Genomic DNA, 22,680 nt, shown 5'->3' with positions numbered 1-22,680 from the left:
AGCTAAAGAAGAAATGTCCAAACTGTATCCTAATGCCCGGAGGGCTCGCCTGAAAGCAGGAGGCGACTTCCCTTACCTGTGCAGCAGTGCAGACGTGAATCTCTATGTACAGGTAGGTCCTAGGCTGGATCCCAGAGCACTTTGCACACAGAATCTGGTTGGAAACAGAAAGGGTTTTCTGATTTTCTGGTCGTCGAGGAAGAGAGCTACAGAATTCTCTGTAGGAATGAAGCATTGACTTGATCAATTGCTCCACATTAGGAACTCACAGGAGAATTCAAGCATATGAGAGCCCCCTGAGGGACTCTATGCCCACTATCCCTTTTCTAAGAGCCACAGGCCTACACTCACACACTGAAGCAGCCGTTTGCTACGATGGGACCTTGGCTCCTGGACACCAGACTTACATGGAGTCAATCTGAATCCCACGAAGGGACTTCTCGGTCTACTTTTCATGCATTCAAACACACGCACCCAAACAACCTCTACTTCTTCGAATACCTGCCTAAATGGATATTAGAATAGTGGGGAGAAATGGTTGCTTTGCAATTTGGCAAGTAGTATCAAGAGCCTGGAAAAACCAGGACGGGTGAGTGTCGTTAGCGTACGTGTTCGGATTCCTGGACGGGTGACCGTGAGGCTTCGGGTAAGTGTGTGGGCTAGGGTGAGGGGGAGGGAACGGGGACGCTTTAGGGTCCAGGTCAGGGCACGACAGAGGTGGAGGGTTCGAGGACGTGTCGGGGGACGGGGACTGTGGAGGGTGCACGTCAGGGGACGACGGAAGTGGAGGGTTCGAGGACGTGTCACGGGACGCCTTAGGATTGGGAACGGGGACTGTGGAGGGTGCAGGTCAGGGCGCGACGGAGGTGGAGGGTTCGAGGACCTCTCACGGGACGCCTTAGGATTGGGAACGGGGACTGTGGAGGGTGCAGGTCAGGGCGCGACGGAGGTGGAGGGTTCGAGGACGTGTCACGGGACGCCTTAGGATTGGGAACGGGGACTGTGGAGGGTGCAGGTCAGGGCGCGACGGAGGTGGAGGGTTCGAGGACCTCTCACGGGACGCCTTAGGATTGGGAACGGGGACTGTGGAGGGTGCAGGTCTGGGCACCACAGAGCTGTAGGGTTCGAGGACGTGTCGGGGGACGGCTTAGGATAGGGAACGGGGACTGTGGAGGGTGCAGGTCAGGGCACGACGGACGTGGAGGGTTCGAGGACGTATCAGGGGACGGGGACTGTGGAGGGTGCAGGTCAGGGCACGACGGAGGTGGAGGGTTCGAGGACGTGTCGGGGGACGGGTTAGGATTGGGAACGGGGACTGTGGAGGGTGCAGGTCAGGGCACGACGGAGGTGGAGGGTTCGAGGACGTGTCGGGGGACGGGGACTGTGGAGGGTGCAGGGTAGGGCACGACAACGGGACAGGCTTACGGTCCAGGTTACGGATAAGGCTTAGTGTGAGGGTGAGGGTGAGGGTTAGTGTACGGTCGGTGAAGGGTTCTGGTTAGGGACGAGATATGGTTTCGGGTCCAGGTACGGGTACGACAACGAGGTAGGCTTCGAGTACTTGTACTTGCTAGGGTACGGGTACGGGAATGGGTACGCCTGCTTCAGGGTACGTGTTAGGGTACAGATGCGTGTTCGTGTCTGGGTTAGCGTAAGGTTGAGGGTTCTGCTTAGGATTAGGGAACAGGGACGGTTCAGTGGACAGTTTAGGGTCCAACAAGGGATTTGGGCTAGGGTACGGGTTAGGGTCTGGGGTAGTATTAAGCCTATTGGTTAGGGTAAGGACTAGGGTTAGCGTTAGGGTACGAAAACGGATTATGGTGAGGGTAAGTGTTAGTGGAGGGTTTCGGCTTAGGGGACGGGTTAGGATGTGCATTAGGGTTAGGGTCCGACAATGTGTTAGGTGTAGGGTACTGTTAGACTACGGGTTACTGTTAGTGTACGAATTCGTATTAGGGTACGTGTTAGTGGACGGGTTCGGAGTATGTGACATGTTAGGGTAAGGGTTAGGGAACGGGTATGGGGTAGGGTCCGGTTTCGGGTACGACAATGGGTTAGGATGAGGGGACGTTTTAGGCTACGGGTTAGTGTTAGTGTGTGGGTTAGTATGAGGGTTACGGTTAGGGAATGGGTACGGTTGAAGGTACAGATTAGGATCCAAGTTAGGGTAAGGGTTAGGGGATGGGTTAGTGTGAGTGTACGGGTTAGGAGTAGGGTATGGTTCGGGGAAGGGGAAGGGTTACAGTTAGGGGACGTATTAGGGTACGGGTTCGGGATCAGGCTTGCTTTAGGGTACTGTTGGGTACGAATTAGGATTAGGGTAAGGGTTCTGCTTAGGGTTATGTTACGGGTATGGGGTAGGGTCCGGTTTAGAGTACGACAATGGGTTAGGCTTACGTTGCGTTTTAGGTTACGGGTTCGGGTAGGGTTGAGGGTCCAGCTCAGGGTATGACAACGGGTTAGGGGACGTGTTTGTTTGTTTGTTAGGGGACGGCTTAGTGTTAGTGTACGGGATAGGATGAGAGTAGGGGTTAGCGTAAGGTTTGGGCGGGGGGGCGGCCCTTTGCTGAACATGCACAGAACACATTGCAATAACACTTTGGGCCTCGTGTTCTCTTCCAGGTGTTTGACCAGAGTGCACTTTCAACTGAAGCTAAAGAAGAAATGTCCAAACTGTATCCTAATGCCCGGAGGGCTCGCCTGAAAGCAGGAGGCGACTTCCCTTACCTGTGCAGCAGTGCAGACGTGAATCTCTATGTACAGGTAGGTCCTAGGCTGGATCCCAGAGCACTTTGCACACAGAATCTGGTTGGAAACAGAAAGGGTTTTCTGATTTTCTGGTCGTCGAGGAAGAGAGCTACAGAATTCTCTGTAGGAATGAAGCATTGACTTGATCAATTGCTCCACATTAGGAACTCACAGGAGAATTCAAGCATATGAGAGCCCCCTGAGGGACTCTATGCCCACTATCCCTTTTCTAAGAGCCACAGGCCTACACTCACACACTGAAGCAGCCGTTTGCTACGATGGGACCTTGGCTCCTGGACACCAGACTTACATGGAGTCAATCTGAATCCCACGAAGGGACTTCTCGGTCTACTTTTCATGCATTCAAACACACGCACCCAAACAACCTCTACTTCTTCGAATACCTGCCTAAATGGATATTAGAATAGTGGGGAGAAATGGTTGCTTTGCAATTTGGCAAGTAGTATCAAGAGCCTGGAAAAACCAGGACGGGTGAGTGTCGTTAGCGTACGTGTTCGGATTCCTGGACGGGTGACCGTGAGGCTTCGGGTAAGTGTGTGGGCTAGGGTGAGGGGGAGGGAACGGGGACGCTTTAGGGTCCAGGTCAGGGCACGACAGAGGTGGAGGGTTCGAGGACGTGTCGGGGGACGGGGACTGTGGAGGGTGCACGTCAGGGGACGACGGAAGTGGAGGGTTCGAGGACGTGTCACGGGACGCCTTAGGATTGGGAACGGGGACTGTGGAGGGTGCAGGTCAGGGCGCGACGGAGGTGGAGGGTTCGAGGACCTCTCACGGGACGCCTTAGGATTGGGAACGGGGACTGTGGAGGGTGCAGGTCAGGGCGCGACGGAGGTGGAGGGTTCGAGGACGTGTCACGGGACGCCTTAGGATTGGGAACGGGGACTGTGGAGGGTGCAGGTCAGGGCGCGACGGAGGTGGAGGGTTCGAGGACCTCTCACGGGACGCCTTAGGATTGGGAACGGGGACTGTGGAGGGTGCAGGTCTGGGCACCACAGAGCTGTAGGGTTCGAGGACGTGTCGGGGGACGGCTTAGGATAGGGAACGGGGACTGTGGAGGGTGCAGGTCAGGGCACGACGGACGTGGAGGGTTCGAGGACGTATCAGGGGACGGGGACTGTGGAGGGTGCAGGTCAGGGCACGACGGAGGTGGAGGGTTCGAGGACGTGTCGGGGGACGGGTTAGGATTGGGAACGGGGACTGTGGAGGGTGCAGGTCAGGGCACGACGGAGGTGGAGGGTTCGAGGACGTGTCGGGGGACGGGTTAGGATTGGGAACGGGGACTGTGGAGGGTGCAGGTCAGGGCACGACGGAGGTGGAGGGTTCGAGGACGTGTCGGGGGACGGGGACTGTGGAGGGTGCAGGGTAGGGCACGACAACGGGACAGGCTTACGGTCCAGGTTACGGATAAGGCTTAGTGTGAGGGTGAGGGTGAGGGTTAGTGTACGGTCGGTGAAGGGTTCTGGTTAGGGACGAGATATGGTTTCGGGTCCAGGTACGGGTACGACAACGAGGTAGGCTTCGAGTACTTGTACTTGCTAGGGTACGGGTACGGGAATGGGTACGCCTGCTTCAGGGTACGTGTTAGGGTACAGATGCGTGTTCGTGTCTGGGTTAGCGTAAGGTTGAGGGTTCTGCTTAGGATTAGGGAACAGGGACGGTTCAGTGGACAGTTTAGGGTCCAACAAGGGATTTGGGCTAGGGTACGGGTTAGGGTCTGGGGTAGTATTAAGCCTATTGGTTAGGGTAAGGACTAGGGTTAGCGTTAGGGTACGAAAACGGATTATGGTGAGGGTAAGTGTTAGTGGAGGGTTTCGGCTTAGGGGACGGGTTAGGATGTGCATTAGGGTTAGGGTCCGACAATGTGTTAGGTGTAGGGTACTGTTAGACTACGGGTTACTGTTAGTGTACGAATTCGTATTAGGGTACGTGTTAGTGGACGGGTTCGGAGTATGTGACATGTTAGGGTAAGGGTTAGGGAACGGGTATGGGGTAGGGTCCGGTTTCGGGTACGACAATGGGTTAGGATGAGGGGACGTTTTAGGCTACGGGTTAGTGTTAGTGTGTGGGTTAGTATGAGGGTTACGGTTAGGGAATGGGTACGGTTGAAGGTACAGATTAGGATCCAAGTTAGGGTAAGGGTTAGGGGATGGGTTAGTGTGAGTGTACGGGTTAGGAGTAGGGTATGGTTCGGGGAAGGGGAAGGGTTACAGTTAGGGGACGTATTAGGGTACGGGTTCGGGATCAGGCTTGCTTTAGGGTACTGTTGGGTACGAATTAGGATTAGGGTAAGGGTTCTGCTTAGGGTTATGTTACGGGTATGGGGTAGGGTCCGGTTTAGAGTACGACAATGGGTTAGGCTTACGTTGCGTTTTAGGTTACGGGTTCGGGTAGGGTTGAGGGTCCAGCTCAGGGTATGACAACGGGTTAGGGGACGTGTTTGTTTGTTTGTTAGGGGACGGCTTAGTGTTAGTGTACGGGATAGGATGAGAGTAGGGGTTAGCGTAAGGTTTGGGCGGGGGGGCGGCCCTTTGCTGAACATGCACAGAACACATTGCAATAACACTTTGGGCCTCGTGTTCTCTTCCAGGTGTTTGACCAGAGTGCACTTTCAACTGAAGCTAAAGAAGAAATGTCCAAACTGTATCCTAATGCCCGGAGGGCTCGCCTGAAAGCAGGAGGCGACTTCCCTTACCTGTGCAGCAGTGCAGACGTGAATCTCTATGTACAGGTAGGTCCTAGGCTGGATCCCAGAGCACTTTGCACACAGAATCTGGTTGGAAACAGAAAGGGTTTTCTGATTTTCTGGTCGTCGAGGAAGAGAGCTACAGAATTCTCTGTAGGAATGAAGCATTGACTTGATCAATTGCTCCACATTAGGAACTCACAGGAGAATTCAAGCATATGAGAGCCCCCTGAGGGACTCTATGCCCACTATCCCTTTTCTAAGAGCCACAGGCCTACACTCACACACTGAAGCAGCCGTTTGCTACGATGGGACCTTGGCTCCTGGACACCAGACTTACATGGAGTCAATCTGAATCCCACGAAGGGACTTCTCGGTCTACTTTTCATGCATTCAAACACACGCACCCAAACAACCTCTACTTCTTCGAATACCTGCCTAAATGGATATTAGAATAGTGGGGAGAAATGGTTGCTTTGCAATTTGGCAAGTAGTATCAAGAGCCTGGAAAAACCAGGACGGGTGAGTGTCGTTAGCGTACGTGTTCGGATTCCTGGACGGGTGACCGTGAGGCTTCGGGTAAGTGTGTGGGCTAGGGTGAGGGGGAGGGAACGGGGACGCTTTAGGGTCCAGGTCAGGGCACGACAGAGGTGGAGGGTTCGAGGACGTGTCGGGGGACGGGGACTGTGGAGGGTGCACGTCAGGGGACGACGGAAGTGGAGGGTTCGAGGACGTGTCACGGGACGCCTTAGGATTGGGAACGGGGACTGTGGAGGGTGCAGGTCAGGGCGCGACGGAGGTGGAGGGTTCGAGGACCTCTCACGGGACGCCTTAGGATTGGGAACGGGGACTGTGGAGGGTGCAGGTCAGGGCGCGACGGAGGTGGAGGGTTCGAGGACGTGTCACGGGACGCCTTAGGATTGGGAACGGGGACTGTGGAGGGTGCAGGTCAGGGCGCGACGGAGGTGGAGGGTTCGAGGACCTCTCACGGGACGCCTTAGGATTGGGAACGGGGACTGTGGAGGGTGCAGGTCTGGGCACCACAGAGCTGTAGGGTTCGAGGACGTGTCGGGGGACGGCTTAGGATAGGGAACGGGGACTGTGGAGGGTGCAGGTCAGGGCACGACGGACGTGGAGGGTTCGAGGACGTATCAGGGGACGGGGACTGTGGAGGGTGCAGGTCAGGGCACGACGGAGGTGGAGGGTTCGAGGACGTGTCGGGGGACGGGTTAGGATTGGGAACGGGGACTGTGGAGGGTGCAGGTCAGGGCACGACGGAGGTGGAGGGTTCGAGGACGTGTCGGGGGACGGGGACTGTGGAGGGTGCAGGGTAGGGCACGACAACGGGACAGGCTTACGGTCCAGGTTACGGATAAGGCTTAGTGTGAGGGTGAGGGTGAGGGTTAGTGTACGGTCGGTGAAGGGTTCTGGTTAGGGACGAGATATGGTTTCGGGTCCAGGTACGGGTACGACAACGAGGTAGGCTTCGAGTACTTGTACTTGCTAGGGTACGGGTACGGGAATGGGTACGCCTGCTTCAGGGTACGTGTTAGGGTACAGATGCGTGTTCGTGTCTGGGTTAGCGTAAGGTTGAGGGTTCTGCTTAGGATTAGGGAACAGGGACGGTTCAGTGGACAGTTTAGGGTCCAACAAGGGATTTGGGCTAGGGTACGGGTTAGGGTCTGGGGTAGTATTAAGCCTATTGGTTAGGGTAAGGACTAGGGTTAGCGTTAGGGTACGAAAACGGATTATGGTGAGGGTAAGTGTTAGTGGAGGGTTTCGGCTTAGGGGACGGGTTAGGATGTGCATTAGGGTTAGGGTCCGACAATGTGTTAGGTGTAGGGTACTGTTAGACTACGGGTTACTGTTAGTGTACGAATTCGTATTAGGGTACGTGTTAGTGGACGGGTTCGGAGTATGTGACATGTTAGGGTAAGGGTTAGGGAACGGGTATGGGGTAGGGTCCGGTTTCGGGTACGACAATGGGTTAGGATGAGGGGACGTTTTAGGCTACGGGTTAGTGTTAGTGTGTGGGTTAGTATGAGGGTTACGGTTAGGGAATGGGTACGGTTGAAGGTACAGATTAGGATCCAAGTTAGGGTAAGGGTTAGGGGATGGGTTAGTGTGAGTGTACGGGTTAGGAGTAGGGTATGGTTCGGGGAAGGGGAAGGGTTACAGTTAGGGGACGTATTAGGGTACGGGTTCGGGATCAGGCTTGCTTTAGGGTACTGTTGGGTACGAATTAGGATTAGGGTAAGGGTTCTGCTTAGGGTTATGTTACGGGTATGGGGTAGGGTCCGGTTTAGAGTACGACAATGGGTTAGGCTTACGTTGCGTTTTAGGTTACGGGTTCGGGTAGGGTTGAGGGTCCAGCTCAGGGTATGACAACGGGTTAGGGGACGTGTTTGTTTGTTTGTTAGGGGACGGCTTAGTGTTAGTGTACGGGATAGGATGAGAGTAGGGGTTAGCGTAAGGTTTGGGCGGGGGGGCGGCCCTTTGCTGAACATGCACAGAACACATTGCAATAACACTTTGGGCCTCGTGTTCTCTTCCAGGTGTTTGACCAGAGTGCACTTTCAACTGAAGCTAAAGAAGAAATGTCCAAACTGTATCCTAATGCCCGGAGGGCTCGCCTGAAAGCAGGAGGCGACTTCCCTTACCTGTGCAGCAGTGCAGACGTGAATCTCTATGTACAGGTAGGTCCTAGGCTGGATCCCAGAGCACTTTGCACACAGAATCTGGTTGGAAACAGAAAGGGTTTTCTGATTTTCTGGTCGTCGAGGAAGAGAGCTACAGAATTCTCTGTAGGAATGAAGCATTGACTTGATCAATTGCTCCACATTAGGAACTCACAGGAGAATTCAAGCATATGAGAGCCCCCTGAGGGACTCTATGCCCACTATCCCTTTTCTAAGAGCCACAGGCCTACACTCACACACTGAAGCAGCCGTTTGCTACGATGGGACCTTGGCTCCTGGACACCAGACTTACATGGAGTCAATCTGAATCCCACGAAGGGACTTCTCGGTCTACTTTTCATGCATTCAAACACACGCACCCAAACAACCTCTACTTCTTCGAATACCTGCCTAAATGGATATTAGAATAGTGGGGAGAAATGGTTGCTTTGCAATTTGGCAAGTAGTATCAAGAGCCTGGAAAAACCAGGACGGGTGAGTGTCGTTAGCGTACGTGTTCGGATTCCTGGACGGGTGACCGTGAGGCTTCGGGTAAGTGTGTGGGCTAGGGTGAGGGGGAGGGAACGGGGACGCTTTAGGGTCCAGGTCAGGGCACGACAGAGGTGGAGGGTTCGAGGACGTGTCGGGGGACGGGGACTGTGGAGGGTGCACGTCAGGGGACGACGGAAGTGGAGGGTTCGAGGACGTGTCACGGGACGCCTTAGGATTGGGAACGGGGACTGTGGAGGGTGCAGGTCAGGGCGCGACGGAGGTGGAGGGTTCGAGGACCTCTCACGGGACGCCTTAGGATTGGGAACGGGGACTGTGGAGGGTGCAGGTCAGGGCGCGACGGAGGTGGAGGGTTCGAGGACGTGTCACGGGACGCCTTAGGATTGGGAACGGGGACTGTGGAGGGTGCAGGTCAGGGCGCGACGGAGGTGGAGGGTTCGAGGACCTCTCACGGGACGCCTTAGGATTGGGAACGGGGACTGTGGAGGGTGCAGGTCTGGGCACCACAGAGCTGTAGGGTTCGAGGACGTGTCGGGGGACGGCTTAGGATAGGGAACGGGGACTGTGGAGGGTGCAGGTCAGGGCACGACGGACGTGGAGGGTTCGAGGACGTATCAGGGGACGGGGACTGTGGAGGGTGCAGGTCAGGGCACGACGGAGGTGGAGGGTTCGAGGACGTGTCGGGGGACGGGTTAGGATTGGGAACGGGGACTGTGGAGGGTGCAGGTCAGGGCACGACGGAGGTGGAGGGTTCGAGGACGTGTCGGGGGACGGGTTAGGATTGGGAACGGGGACTGTGGAGGGTGCAGGTCAGGGCACGACGGAGGTGGAGGGTTCGAGGACGTGTCGGGGGACGGGGACTGTGGAGGGTGCAGGGTAGGGCACGACAACGGGACAGGCTTACGGTCCAGGTTACGGATAAGGCTTAGTGTGAGGGTGAGGGTGAGGGTTAGTGTACGGTCGGTGAAGGGTTCTGGTTAGGGACGAGATATGGTTTCGGGTCCAGGTACGGGTACGACAACGAGGTAGGCTTCGAGTACTTGTACTTGCTAGGGTACGGGTACGGGAATGGGTACGCCTGCTTCAGGGTACGTGTTAGGGTACAGATGCGTGTTCGTGTCTGGGTTAGCGTAAGGTTGAGGGTTCTGCTTAGGATTAGGGAACAGGGACGGTTCAGTGGACAGTTTAGGGTCCAACAAGGGATTTGGGCTAGGGTACGGGTTAGGGTCTGGGGTAGTATTAAGCCTATTGGTTAGGGTAAGGACTAGGGTTAGCGTTAGGGTACGAAAACGGATTATGGTGAGGGTAAGTGTTAGTGGAGGGTTTCGGCTTAGGGGACGGGTTAGGATGTGCATTAGGGTTAGGGTCCGACAATGTGTTAGGTGTAGGGTACTGTTAGACTACGGGTTACTGTTAGTGTACGAATTCGTATTAGGGTACGTGTTAGTGGACGGGTTCGGAGTATGTGACATGTTAGGGTAAGGGTTAGGGAACGGGTATGGGGTAGGGTCCGGTTTCGGGTACGACAATGGGTTAGGATGAGGGGACGTTTTAGGCTACGGGTTAGTGTTAGTGTGTGGGTTAGTATGAGGGTTACGGTTAGGGAATGGGTACGGTTGAAGGTACAGATTAGGATCCAAGTTAGGGTAAGGGTTAGGGGATGGGTTAGTGTGAGTGTACGGGTTAGGAGTAGGGTATGGTTCGGGGAAGGGGAAGGGTTACAGTTAGGGGACGTATTAGGGTACGGGTTCGGGATCAGGCTTGCTTTAGGGTACTGTTGGGTACGAATTAGGATTAGGGTAAGGGTTCTGCTTAGGGTTATGTTACGGGTATGGGGTAGGGTCCGGTTTAGAGTACGACAATGGGTTAGGCTTACGTTGCGTTTTAGGTTACGGGTTCGGGTAGGGTTGAGGGTCCAGCTCAGGGTATGACAACGGGTTAGGGGACGTGTTTGTTTGTTTGTTAGGGGACGGCTTAGTGTTAGTGTACGGGATAGGATGAGAGTAGGGGTTAGCGTAAGGTTTGGGCGGGGGGGCGGCCCTTTGCTGAACATGCACAGAACACATTGCAATAACACTTTGGGCCTCGTGTTCTCTTCCAGGTGTTTGACCAGAGTGCACTTTCAACTGAAGCTAAAGAAGAAATGTCCAAACTGTATCCTAATGCCCGGAGGGCTCGCCTGAAAGCAGGAGGCGACTTCCCTTACCTGTGCAGCAGTGCAGACGTGAATCTCTATGTACAGGTAGGTCCTAGGCTGGATCCCAGAGCACTTTGCACACAGAATCTGGTTGGAAACAGAAAGGGTTTTCTGATTTTCTGGTCGTCGAGGAAGAGAGCTACAGAATTCTCTGTAGGAATGAAGCATTGACTTGATCAATTGCTCCACATTAGGAACTCACAGGAGAATTCAAGCATATGAGAGCCCCCTGAGGGACTCTATGCCCACTATCCCTTTTCTAAGAGCCACAGGCCTACACTCACACACTGAAGCAGCCGTTTGCTACGATGGGACCTTGGCTCCTGGACACCAGACTTACATGGAGTCAATCTGAATCCCACGAAGGGACTTCTCGGTCTACTTTTCATGCATTCAAACACACGCACCCAAACAACCTCTACTTCTTCGAATACCTGCCTAAATGGATATTAGAATAGTGGGGAGAAATGGTTGCTTTGCAATTTGGCAAGTAGTATCAAGAGCCTGGAAAAACCAGGACGGGTGAGTGTCGTTAGCGTACGTGTTCGGATTCCTGGACGGGTGACCGTGAGGCTTCGGGTAAGTGTGTGGGCTAGGGTGAGGGGGAGGGAACGGGGACGCTTTAGGGTCCAGGTCAGGGCACGACAGAGGTGGAGGGTTCGAGGACGTGTCGGGGGACGGGGACTGTGGAGGGTGCACGTCAGGGGACGACGGAAGTGGAGGGTTCGAGGACGTGTCACGGGACGCCTTAGGATTGGGAACGGGGACTGTGGAGGGTGCAGGTCAGGGCGCGACGGAGGTGGAGGGTTCGAGGACCTCTCACGGGACGCCTTAGGATTGGGAACGGGGACTGTGGAGGGTGCAGGTCAGGGCGCGACGGAGGTGGAGGGTTCGAGGACGTGTCACGGGACGCCTTAGGATTGGGAACGGGGACTGTGGAGGGTGCAGGTCAGGGCGCGACGGAGGTGGAGGGTTCGAGGACCTCTCACGGGACGCCTTAGGATTGGGAACGGGGACTGTGGAGGGTGCAGGTCTGGGCACCACAGAGCTGTAGGGTTCGAGGACGTGTCGGGGGACGGCTTAGGATAGGGAACGGGGACTGTGGAGGGTGCAGGTCAGGGCACGACGGACGTGGAGGGTTCGAGGACGTATCAGGGGACGGGGACTGTGGAGGGTGCAGGTCAGGGCACGACGGAGGTGGAGGGTTCGAGGACGTGTCGGGGGACGGGTTAGGATTGGGAACGGGGACTGTGGAGGGTGCAGGTCAGGGCACGACGGAGGTGGAGGGTTCGAGGACGTGTCGGGGGACGGGTTAGGATTGGGAACGGGGACTGTGGAGGGTGCAGGTCAGGGCACGACGGAGGTGGAGGGTTCGAGGACGTGTCGGGGGACGGGGACTGTGGAGGGTGCAGGGTAGGGCACGACAACGGGACAGGCTTACGGTCCAGGTTACGGATAAGGCTTAGTGTGAGGGTGAGGGTGAGGGTTAGTGTACGGTCGGTGAAGGGTTCTGGTTAGGGACGAGATATGGTTTCGGGTCCAGGTACGGGTACGACAACGAGGTAGGCTTCGAGTACTTGTACTTGCTAGGGTACGGGTACGGGAATGGGTACGCCTGCTTCAGGGTACGTGTTAGGGTACAGATGCGTGTTCGTGTCTGGGTTAGCGTAAGGTTGAGGGTTCTGCTTAGGATTAGGGAACAGGGACGGTTCAGTGGACAGTTTAGGGTCCAACAAGGGATTTGGGCTAGGGTACGGGTTAGGGTCTGGGGTAGTATTAAGCCTATTGGTTAGGGTAAGGACTAGGGTTAGCGTTAGGGTACGAAAACGGATTATGGTGAGGGTAAGTGTTAGTGGAGGGTTTCGGCTTAGGGGACGGGTTAGGATGTGCATTAGGGTTAGGGTCCGACAATGTGTTAGGTGTAGGGTACTGTTAGACTACGGGTTACTGTTAGTGTACGAATTCGTATTAGGGTACGTGTTAGTGGACGGGTTCGGAGTATGTGACATGTTAGGGTAAGGGTTAGGGAACGGGTATGGGGTAGGGTCCGGTTTCGGGTACGACAATGGGTTAGGATGAGGGGACGTTTTAGGCTACGGGTTAGTGTTAGTGTGTGGGTTAGTATGAGGGTTACGGTTAGGGAATGGGTACGGTTGAAGGTACAGATTAGGATCCAAGTTAGGGTAAGGGTTAGGGGATGGGTTAGTGTGAGTGTACGGGTTAGGAGTAGGGTATGGTTCGGGGAAGGGGAAGGGTTACAGTTAGGGGACGTATTAGGGTACGGGTTCGGGATCAGGCTTGCTTTAGGGTACTGTTGGGTACGAATTAGGATTAGGGTAAGGGTTCTGCTTAGGGTTATGTTACGGGTATGGGGTAGGGTCCGGTTTAGAGTACGACAATGGGTTAGGCTTACGTTGCGTTTTAGGTTACGGGTTCGGGTAGGGTTGAGGGTCCAGCTCAGGGTATGACAACGGGTTAGGGGACGTGTTTGTTTGTTTGTTAGGGGACGGCTTAGTGTTAGTGTACGGGATAGGATGAGAGTAGGGGTTAGCGTAAGGTTTGGGCGGGGGGGCGGCCCTTTGCTGAACATGCACAGAACACATTGCAATAACACTTTGGGCCTCGTGTTCTCTTCCAGGTGTTTGACCAGAGTGCACTTTCAACTGAAGCTAAAGAAGAAATGTCCAAACTGTATCCTAATGCCCGGAGGGCTCGCCTGAAAGCAGGAGGCGACTTCCCTTACCTGTGCAGCAGTGCAGACGTGAATCTCTATGTACAGGTAGGTCCTAGGCTGGATCCCAGAGCACTTTGCACACAGAATCTGGTTGGAAACAGAAAGGGTTTTCTGATTTTCTGGTCGTCGAGGAAGAGAGCTACAGAATTCTCTGTAGGAATGAAGCATTGACTTGATCAATTGCTCCACATTAGGAACTCACAGGAGAATTCAAGCATATGAGAGCCCCCTGAGGGACTCTATGCCCACTATCCCTTTTCTAAGAGCCACAGGCCTACACTCACACACTGAAGCAGCCGTTTGCTACGATGGGACCTTGGCTCCTGGACACCAGACTTACATGGAGTCAATCTGAATCCCACGAAGGGACTTCTCGGTCTACTTTTCATGCATTCAAACACACGCACCCAAACAACCTCTACTTCTTCGAATACCTGCCTAAATGGATATTAGAATAGTGGGGAGAAATGGTTGCTTTGCAATTTGGCAAGTAGTATCAAGAGCCTGGAAAAACCAGGACGGGTGAGTGTCGTTAGCGTACGTGTTCGGATTCCTGGACGGGTGACCGTGAGGCTTCGGGTAAGTGTGTGGGCTAGGGTGAGGGGGAGGGAACGGGGACGCTTTAGGGTCCAGGTCAGGGCACGACAGAGGTGGAGGGTTCGAGGACGTGTCGGGGGACGGGGACTGTGGAGGGTGCACGTCAGGGGACGACGGAAGTGGAGGGTTCGAGGACGTGTCACGGGACGCCTTAGGATTGGGAACGGGGACTGTGGAGGGTGCAGGTCAGGGCGCGACGGAGGTGGAGGGTTCGAGGACCTCTCACGGGACGCCTTAGGATTGGGAACGGGGACTGTGGAGGGTGCAGGTCAGGGCGCGACGGAGGTGGAGGGTTCGAGGACGTGTCACGGGACGCCTTAGGATTGGGAACGGGGACTGTGGAGGGTGCAGGTCAGGGCGCGACGGAGGTGGAGGGTTCGAGGACCTCTCACGGGACGCCTTAGGATTGGGAACGGGGACTGTGGAGGGTGCAGGTCTGGGCACCACAGAGCTGTAGGGTTCGAGGACGTGTCGGGGGACGGCTTAGGATAGGGAACGGGGACTGTGGAGGGTGCAGGTCAGGGCACGACGGACGTGGAGGGTTCGAGGACGTATCAGGGGACGGGGACTGTGGAGGGTGCAGGTCAGGGCACGACGGAGGTGGAGGGTTCGAGGACGTGTCGGGGGACGGGTTAGGATTGGGAACGGGGACTGTGGAGGGTGCAGGTCAGGGCACGACGGAGGTGGAGGGTTCGAGGACGTGTCGGGGGACGGGGACTGTGGAGGGTGCAGGGTAGGGCACGACAACGGGACAGGCTTACGGTCCAGGTTACGGATAAGGCTTAGTGTGAGGGTGAGGGTGAGGGTTAGTGTACGGTCGGTGAAGGGTTCTGGTTAGGGACGAGATATGGTTTCGGGTCCAGGTACGGGTACGACAACGAGGTAGGCTTCGAGTACTTGTACTTGCTAGGGTACGGGTACGGGAATGGGTACGCCTGCTTCAGGGTACGTGTTAGGGTACAGATGCGTGTTCGTGTCTGGGTTAGCGTAAGGTTGAGGGTTCTGCTTAGGATTAGGGAACAGGGACGGTTCAGTGGACAGTTTAGGGTCCAACAAGGGATTTGGGCTAGGGTACGGGTTAGGGTCTGGGGTAGTATTAAGCCTATTGGTTAGGGTAAGGACTAGGGTTAGCGTTAGGGTACGAAAACGGATTATGGTGAGGGTAAGTGTTAGTGGAGGGTTTCGGCTTAGGGGACGGGTTAGGATGTGCATTAGGGTTAGGGTCCGACAATGTGTTAGGTGTAGGGTACTGTTAGACTACGGGTTACTGTTAGTGTACGAATTCGTATTAGGGTACGTGTTAGTGGACGGGTTCGGAGTATGTGACATGTTAGGGTAAGGGTTAGGGAACGGGTATGGGGTAGGGTCCGGTTTCGGGTACGACAATGGGTTAGGATGAGGGGACGTTTTAGGCTACGGGTTAGTGTTAGTGTGTGGGTTAGTATGAGGGTTACGGTTAGGGAATGGGTACGGTTGAAGGTACAGATTAGGATCCAAGTTAGGGTAAGGGTTAGGGGATGGGTTAGTGTGAGTGTACGGGTTAGGAGTAGGGTATGGTTCGGGGAAGGGGAAGGGTTACAGTTAGGGGACGTATTAGGGTACGGGTTCGGGATCAGGCTTGCTTTAGGGTACTGTTGGGTACGAATTAGGATTAGGGTAAGGGTTCTGCTTAGGGTTATGTTACGGGTATGGGGTAGGGTCCGGTTTAGAGTACGACAATGGGTTAGGCTTACGTTGCGTTTTAGGTTACGGGTTCGGGTAGGGTTGAGGGTCCAGCTCAGGGTATGACAACGGGTTAGGGGACGTGTTTGTTTGTTTGTTAGGGGACGGCTTAGTGTTAGTGTACGGGATAGGATGAGAGTAGGGGTTAGCGTAAGGTTTGGGCGGGGGGGCGGCCCTTTGCTGAACATGCACAGAACACATTGCAATAACACTTTGGGCCTCGTGTTCTCTTCCAGGTGTTTGACCAGAGTGCACTTTCAACTGAAGCTAAAGAAGAAATGTCCAAACTGTATCCTAATGCCCGGAGGGCTCGCCTGAAAGCAGGAGGCGACTTCCCTTACCTGTGCAGCAGTGCAGACGTGAATCTCTATGTACAGGTAGGTCCTAGGCTGGATCCCAGAGCACTTTGCACACAGAATCTGGTTGGAAACAGAAAGGGTTTTCTGATTTTCTGGTCGTCGAGGAAGAGAGCTACAGAATTCTCTGTAGGAATGAAGCATTGACTTGATCAATTGCTCCACATTAGGAACTCACAGGAGAATTCAAGCATATGAGAGCCCCCTGAGGGACTCTATGCCCACTATCCCTTTTCTAAGAGCCACAGGCCTACACTCACACACTGAAGCAGCCGTTTGCTACGATGGGACCTTGGCTCCTGGACACCAGACTTACATGGAGTCAATCTGAATCCCACGAAGGGACTTCTCGGTCTACTTTTCATGCATTCAAACACACGCACCCAAACAACCTCTACTTCTTCGAATACCTGCCTAAATGGATATTAGAATAGTGGGGAGAAATGGTTGCTTTGCAATTTGGCAAGTAGTATCAAGAGCCTGGAAAAACCAGGACGGGTGAGTGTCGTTAGCGTACGTGTTCGGATTCCTGGACGGGTGACCGTGAGGCTTCGGGTAAGTGTGTGGGCTAGGGTGAGGGGGAGGGAACGGGGACGCTTTAGGGTCCAGGTCAGGGCACGACAGAGGTGGAGGGTTCGAGGACGTGTCGGGGGACGGGGACTGTGGAGGGTGCACGTCAGGGGACGACGGAAGTGGAGGGTTCGAGGACGTGTCACGGGACGCCTTAGGATTGGGAACGGGGACTGTGGAGGGTGCAGGTCAGGGCGCGACGGAGGTGGAGGGTTCGAGGACGTGTCACGGGACGCCTTAGGATTGGGAACGGGGACTGTGGAGGGTGCAGGTCAGGGCGCGACGGAGGTGGAGGGTTCGAGGACCTCTCACGGGACGCCTTAGGATTGGGAACGGGGACTGTGGAGGGTGCAGGTCTGGGCACCACAGAGCTGTAGGGTTCGAGGACGTGTCGGGGGACGGCTTAGGATAGGGAACGGGGACTGTGGAGGGTGCAGGTCAGGGCACGACGGACGTGGAGGGTTCGAGGACGTATCAGGGGACGGGGACTGTGGAGGGTGCAGGTCAGGGCACGACGGAGGTGGAGGGTTCGAGGACGTGTCGGGGGACGGGTTAGGATTGGGAACGGGGACTGTGGAGGGTGCAGGTCAGGGCACGACGGAGGTGGAGGGTTCGAGGACGTGTCGGGGGACGGGGACTGTGGAGGGTGCAGGGTAGGGCACGACAACGGGACAGGCTTACGGTCCAGGTTACGGATAAGGCTTAGTGTGAGGGTGAGGGTGAGGGTTAGTGTACGGTCGGTGAAGGGTTCTGGTTAGGGACGAGATATGGTTTCGGGTCCAGGTACGGGTACGACAACGAGGTAGGCTTCGAGTACTTGTACTTGCTAGGGTACGGGTACGGGAATGGGTACGCCTGCTTCAGGGTACGTGTTAGGGTACAGATGCGTGTTCGTGTCTGGGTTAGCGTAAGGTTGAGGGTTCTGCTTAGGATTAGGGAACAGGGACGGTTCAGTGGACAGTTTAGGGTCCAACAAGGGATTTGGGCTAGGGTACGGGTTAGGGTCTGGGGTAGTATTAAGCCTATTGGTTAGGGTAAGGACTAGGGTTAGCGTTAGGGTACGAAAACGGATTATGGTGAGGGTAAGTGTTAGTGGAGGGTTTCGGCTTAGGGGACGGGTTAGGATGTGCATTAGGGTTAGGGTCCGACAATGTGTTAGGTGTAGGGTACTGTTAGACTACGGGTTACTGTTAGTGTACGAATTCGTATTAGGGTACGTGTTAGTGGACGGGTTCGGAGTATGTGACATGTTAGGGTAAGGGTTAGGGAACGGGTATGGGGTAGGGTCCGGTTTCGGGTACGACAATGGGTTAGGATGAGGGGACGTTTTAGGCTACGGGTTAGTGTTAGTGTGTGGGTTAGTATGAGGGTTACGGTTAGGGAATGGGTACGGTTGAAGGTACAGATTAGGATCCAAGTTAGGGTAAGGGTTAGGGGATGGGTTAGTGTGAGTGTACGGGTTAGGAGTAGGGTATGGTTCGGGGAAGGGGAAGGGTTACAGTTAGGGGACGTATTAGGGTACGGGTTCGGGATCAGGCTTGCTTTAGGGTACTGTTGGGTACGAATTAGGATTAGGGTAAGGGTTCTGCTTAGGGTTATGTTACGGGTATGGGGTAGGGTCCGGTTTAGAGTACGACAATGGGTTAGGCTTACGTTGCGTTTTAGGTTACGGGTTCGGGTAGGGTTGAGGGTCCAGCTCAGGGTATGACAACGGGTTAGGGGACGTGTTTGTTTGTTTGTTAGGGGACGGCTTAGTGTTAGTGTACGGGATAGGATGAGAGTAGGGGTTAGCGTAAGGTTTGGGCGGGGGGGCGGCCCTTTGCTGAACATGCACAGAACACATTGCAATAACACTTTGGGCCTCGTGTTCTCTTCCAGGTGTTTGACCAGAGTGCACTTTCAACTGAAGCTAAAGAAGAAATGTCCAAACTGTATCCTAATGCCCGGAGGGCTCGCCTGAAAGCAGGAGGCGACTTCCCTTACCTGTGCAGCAGTGCAGACGTGAATCTCTATGTACAGGTAGGTCCTAGGCTGGATCCCAGAGCACTTTGCACACAGAATCTGGTTGGAAACAGAAAGGGTTTTCTGATTTTCTGGTCGTCGAGGAAGAGAGCTACAGAATTCTCTGTAGGAATGAAGCATTGACTTGATCAATTGCTCCACATTAGGAACTCACAGGAGAATTCAAGCATATGAGAGCCCCCTGAGGGACTCTATGCCCACTATCCCTTTTCTAAGAGCCACAGGCCTACACTCACACACTGAAGCAGCCGTTTGCTACGATGGGACCTTGGCTCCTGGACACCAGACTTACATGGAGTCAATCTGAATCCCACGAAGGGACTTCTCGGTCTACTTTTCATGCATTCAAACACACGCACCCAAACAACCTCTACTTCTTCGAATACCTGCCTAAATGGATATTAGAATAGTGGGGAGAAATGGTTGCTTTGCAATTTGGCAAGTAGTATCAAGAGCCTGGAAAAACCAGGACGGGTGAGTGTCGTTAGCGTACGTGTTCGGATTCCTGGACGGGTGACCGTGAGGCTTCGGGTAAGTGTGTGGGCTAGGGTGAGGGGGAGGGAACGGGGACGCTTTAGGGTCCAGGTCAGGGCACGACAGAGGTGGAGGGTTCGAGGACGTGTCGGGGGACGGGGACTGTGGAGGGTGCACGTCAGGGGACGACGGAAGTGGAGGGTTCGAGGACGTGTCACGGGACGCCTTAGGATTGGGAACGGGGACTGTGGAGGGTGCAGGTCAGGGCGCGACGGAGGTGGAGGGTTCGAGGACCTCTCACGGGACGCCTTAGGATTGGGAACGGGGACTGTGGAGGGTGCAGGTCAGGGCGCGACGGAGGTGGAGGGTTCGAGGACGTGTCACGGGACGCCTTAGGATTGGGAACGGGGACTGTGGAGGGTGCAGGTCAGGGCGCGACGGAGGTGGAGGGTTCGAGGACCTCTCACGGGACGCCTTAGGATTGGGAACGGGGACTGTGGAGGGTGCAGGTCTGGGCACCACAGAGCTGTAGGGTTCGAGGACGTGTCGGGGGACGGCTTAGGATAGGGAACGGGGACTGTGGAGGGTGCAGGTCAGGGCACGACGGACGTGGAGGGTTCGAGGACGTATCAGGGGACGGGGACTGTGGAGGGTGCAGGTCAGGGCACGACGGAGGTGGAGGGTTCGAGGACGTGTCGGGGGACGGGTTAGGATTGGGAACGGGGACTGTGGAGGGTGCAGGTCAGGGCACGACGGAGGTGGAGGGTTCGAGGACGTGTCGGGGGACGGGGACTGTGGAGGGTGCAGGGTAGGGCACGACAACGGGACAGGCTTACGGTCCAGGTTACGGATAAGGCTTAGTGTGAGGGTGAGGGTGAGGGTTAGTGTACGGTCGGTGAAGGGTTCTGGTTAGGGACGAGATATGGTTTCGGGTCCAGGTACGGGTACGACAACGAGGTAGGCTTCGAGTACTTGTACTTGCTAGGGTACGGGTACGGGAATGGGTACGCCTGCTTCAGGGTACGTGTTAGGGTACAGATGCGTGTTCGTGTCTGGGTTAGCGTAAGGTTGAGGGTTCTGCTTAGGATTAGGGAACAGGGACGGTTCAGTGGACAGTTTAGGGTCCAACAAGGGATTTGGGCTAGGGTACGGGTTAGGGTCTGGGGTAGTATTAAGCCTATTGGTTAGGGTAAGGACTAGGGTTAGCGTTAGGGTACGAAAACGGATTATGGTGAGGGTAAGTGTTAGTGGAGGGTTTCGGCTTAGGGGACGGGTTAGGATGTGCATTAGGGTTAGGGTCCGACAATGTGTTAGGTGTAGGGTACTGTTAGACTACGGGTTACTGTTAGTGTACGAATTCGTATTAGGGTACGTGTTAGTGGACGGGTTCGGAGTATGTGACATGTTAGGGTAAGGGTTAGGGAACGGGTATGGGGTAGGGTCCGGTTTCGGGTACGACAATGGGTTAGGATGAGGGGACGTTTTAGGCTACGGGTTAGTGTTAGTGTGTGGGTTAGTATGAGGGTTACGGTTAGGGAATGGGTACGGTTGAAGGTACAGATTAGGATCCAAGTTAGGGTAAGGGTTAGGGGATGGGTTAGTGTGAGTGTACGGGTTAGGAGTAGGGTATGGTTCGGGGAAGGGGAAGGGTTACAGTTAGGGGACGTATTAGGGTACGGGTTCGGGATCAGGCTTGCTTTAGGGTACTGTTGGGTACGAATTAGGATTAGGGTAAGGGTTCTGCTTAGGGTTATGTTACGGGTATGGGGTAGGGTCCGGTTTAGAGTACGACAATGGGTTAGGCTTACGTTGCGTTTTAGGTTACGGGTTCGGGTAGGGTTGAGGGTCCAGCTCAGGGTATGACAACGGGTTAGGGGACGTGTTTGTTTGTTTGTTAGGGGACGGCTTAGTGTTAGTGTACGGGATAGGATGAGAGTAGGGGTTAGCGTAAGGTTTGGGCGGGGGGGCGGCCCTTTGCTGAACATGCACAGAACACATTGCAATAACACTTTGGGCCTCGTGTTCTCTTCCAGGTGTTTGACCAGAGTGCACTTTCAACTGAAGCTAAAGAAGAAATGTCCAAACTGTATCCTAATGCCCGGAGGGCTCGCCTGAAAGCAGGAGGCGACTTCCCTTACCTGTGCAGCAGTGCAGACGTGAATCTCTATGTACAGGTAGGTCCTAGGCTGGATCCCAGAGCACTTTGCACACAGAATCTGGTTGGAAACAGAAAGGGTTTTCTGATTTTCTGGTCGTCGAGGAAGAGAGCTACAGAATTCTCTGTAGGAATGAAGCATTGACTTGATCAATTGCTCCACATTAGGAACTCACAGGAGAATTCAAGCATATGAGAGCCCCCTGAGGGACTCTATGCCCACTATCCCTTTTCTAAGAGCCACAGGCCTACACTCACACACTGAAGCAGCCGTTTGCTACGATGGGACCTTGGCTCCTGGACACCAGACTTACATGGAGTCAATCTGAATCCCACGAAGGGACTTCTCGGTCTACTTTTCATGCATTCAAACACACGCACCCAAACAACCTCTACTTCTTCGAATACCTGCCTAAATGGATATTAGAATAGTGGGGAGAAATGGTTGCTTTGCAATTTGGCAAGTAGTATCAAGAGCCTGGAAAAACCAGGACGGGTGAGTGTCGTTAGCGTACGTGTTCGGATTCCTGGACGGGTGACCGTGAGGCTTCGGGTAAGTGTGTGGGCTAGGGTGAGGGGGAGGGAACGGGGACGCTTTAGGGTCCAGGTCAGGGCACGACAGAGGTGGAGGGTTCGAGGACGTGTCGGGGGACGGGGACTGTGGAGGGTGCACGTCAGGGGACGACGGAAGTGGAGGGTTCGAGGACGTGTCACGGGACGCCTTAGGATTGGGAACGGGGACTGTGGAGGGTGCAGGTCAGGGCGCGACGGAGGTGGAGGGTTCGAGGACGTGTCACGGGACGCCTTAGGATTGGGAACGGGGACTGTGGAGGGTGCAGGTCAGGGCGCGACGGAGGTGGAGGGTTCGAGGACGTGTCACGGGACGCCTTAGGATTGGGAACGGGGACTGTGGAGGGTGCAGGTCAGGGCGCGACGGAGGTGGAGGGTTCGAGGACCTCTCACGGGACGCCTTAGGATTGGGAACGGGGACTGTGGAGGGTGCAGGTCTGGGCACCACAGAGCTGTAGGGTTCGAGGACGTGTCGGGGGACGGCTTAGGATAGGGAACGGGGACTGTGGAGGGTGCAGGTCAGGGCACGACGGACGTGGAGGGTTCGAGGACGTATCAGGGGACGGGGACTGTGGAGGGTGCAGGTCAGGGCACGACGGAGGTGGAGGGTTCGAGGACGTGTCGGGGGACGGGTTAGGATTGG

The sequence above is a fragment of the Leucopleurus acutus genome (genome assembly GCF_964270905.1).
Source record: "Leucopleurus acutus genome assembly, chromosome: 1".
NCBI lineage: Eukaryota > Metazoa > Chordata > Mammalia > Artiodactyla > Delphinidae > Leucopleurus > Leucopleurus acutus.
This window is presented reverse-complemented; position numbering follows the sequence as displayed.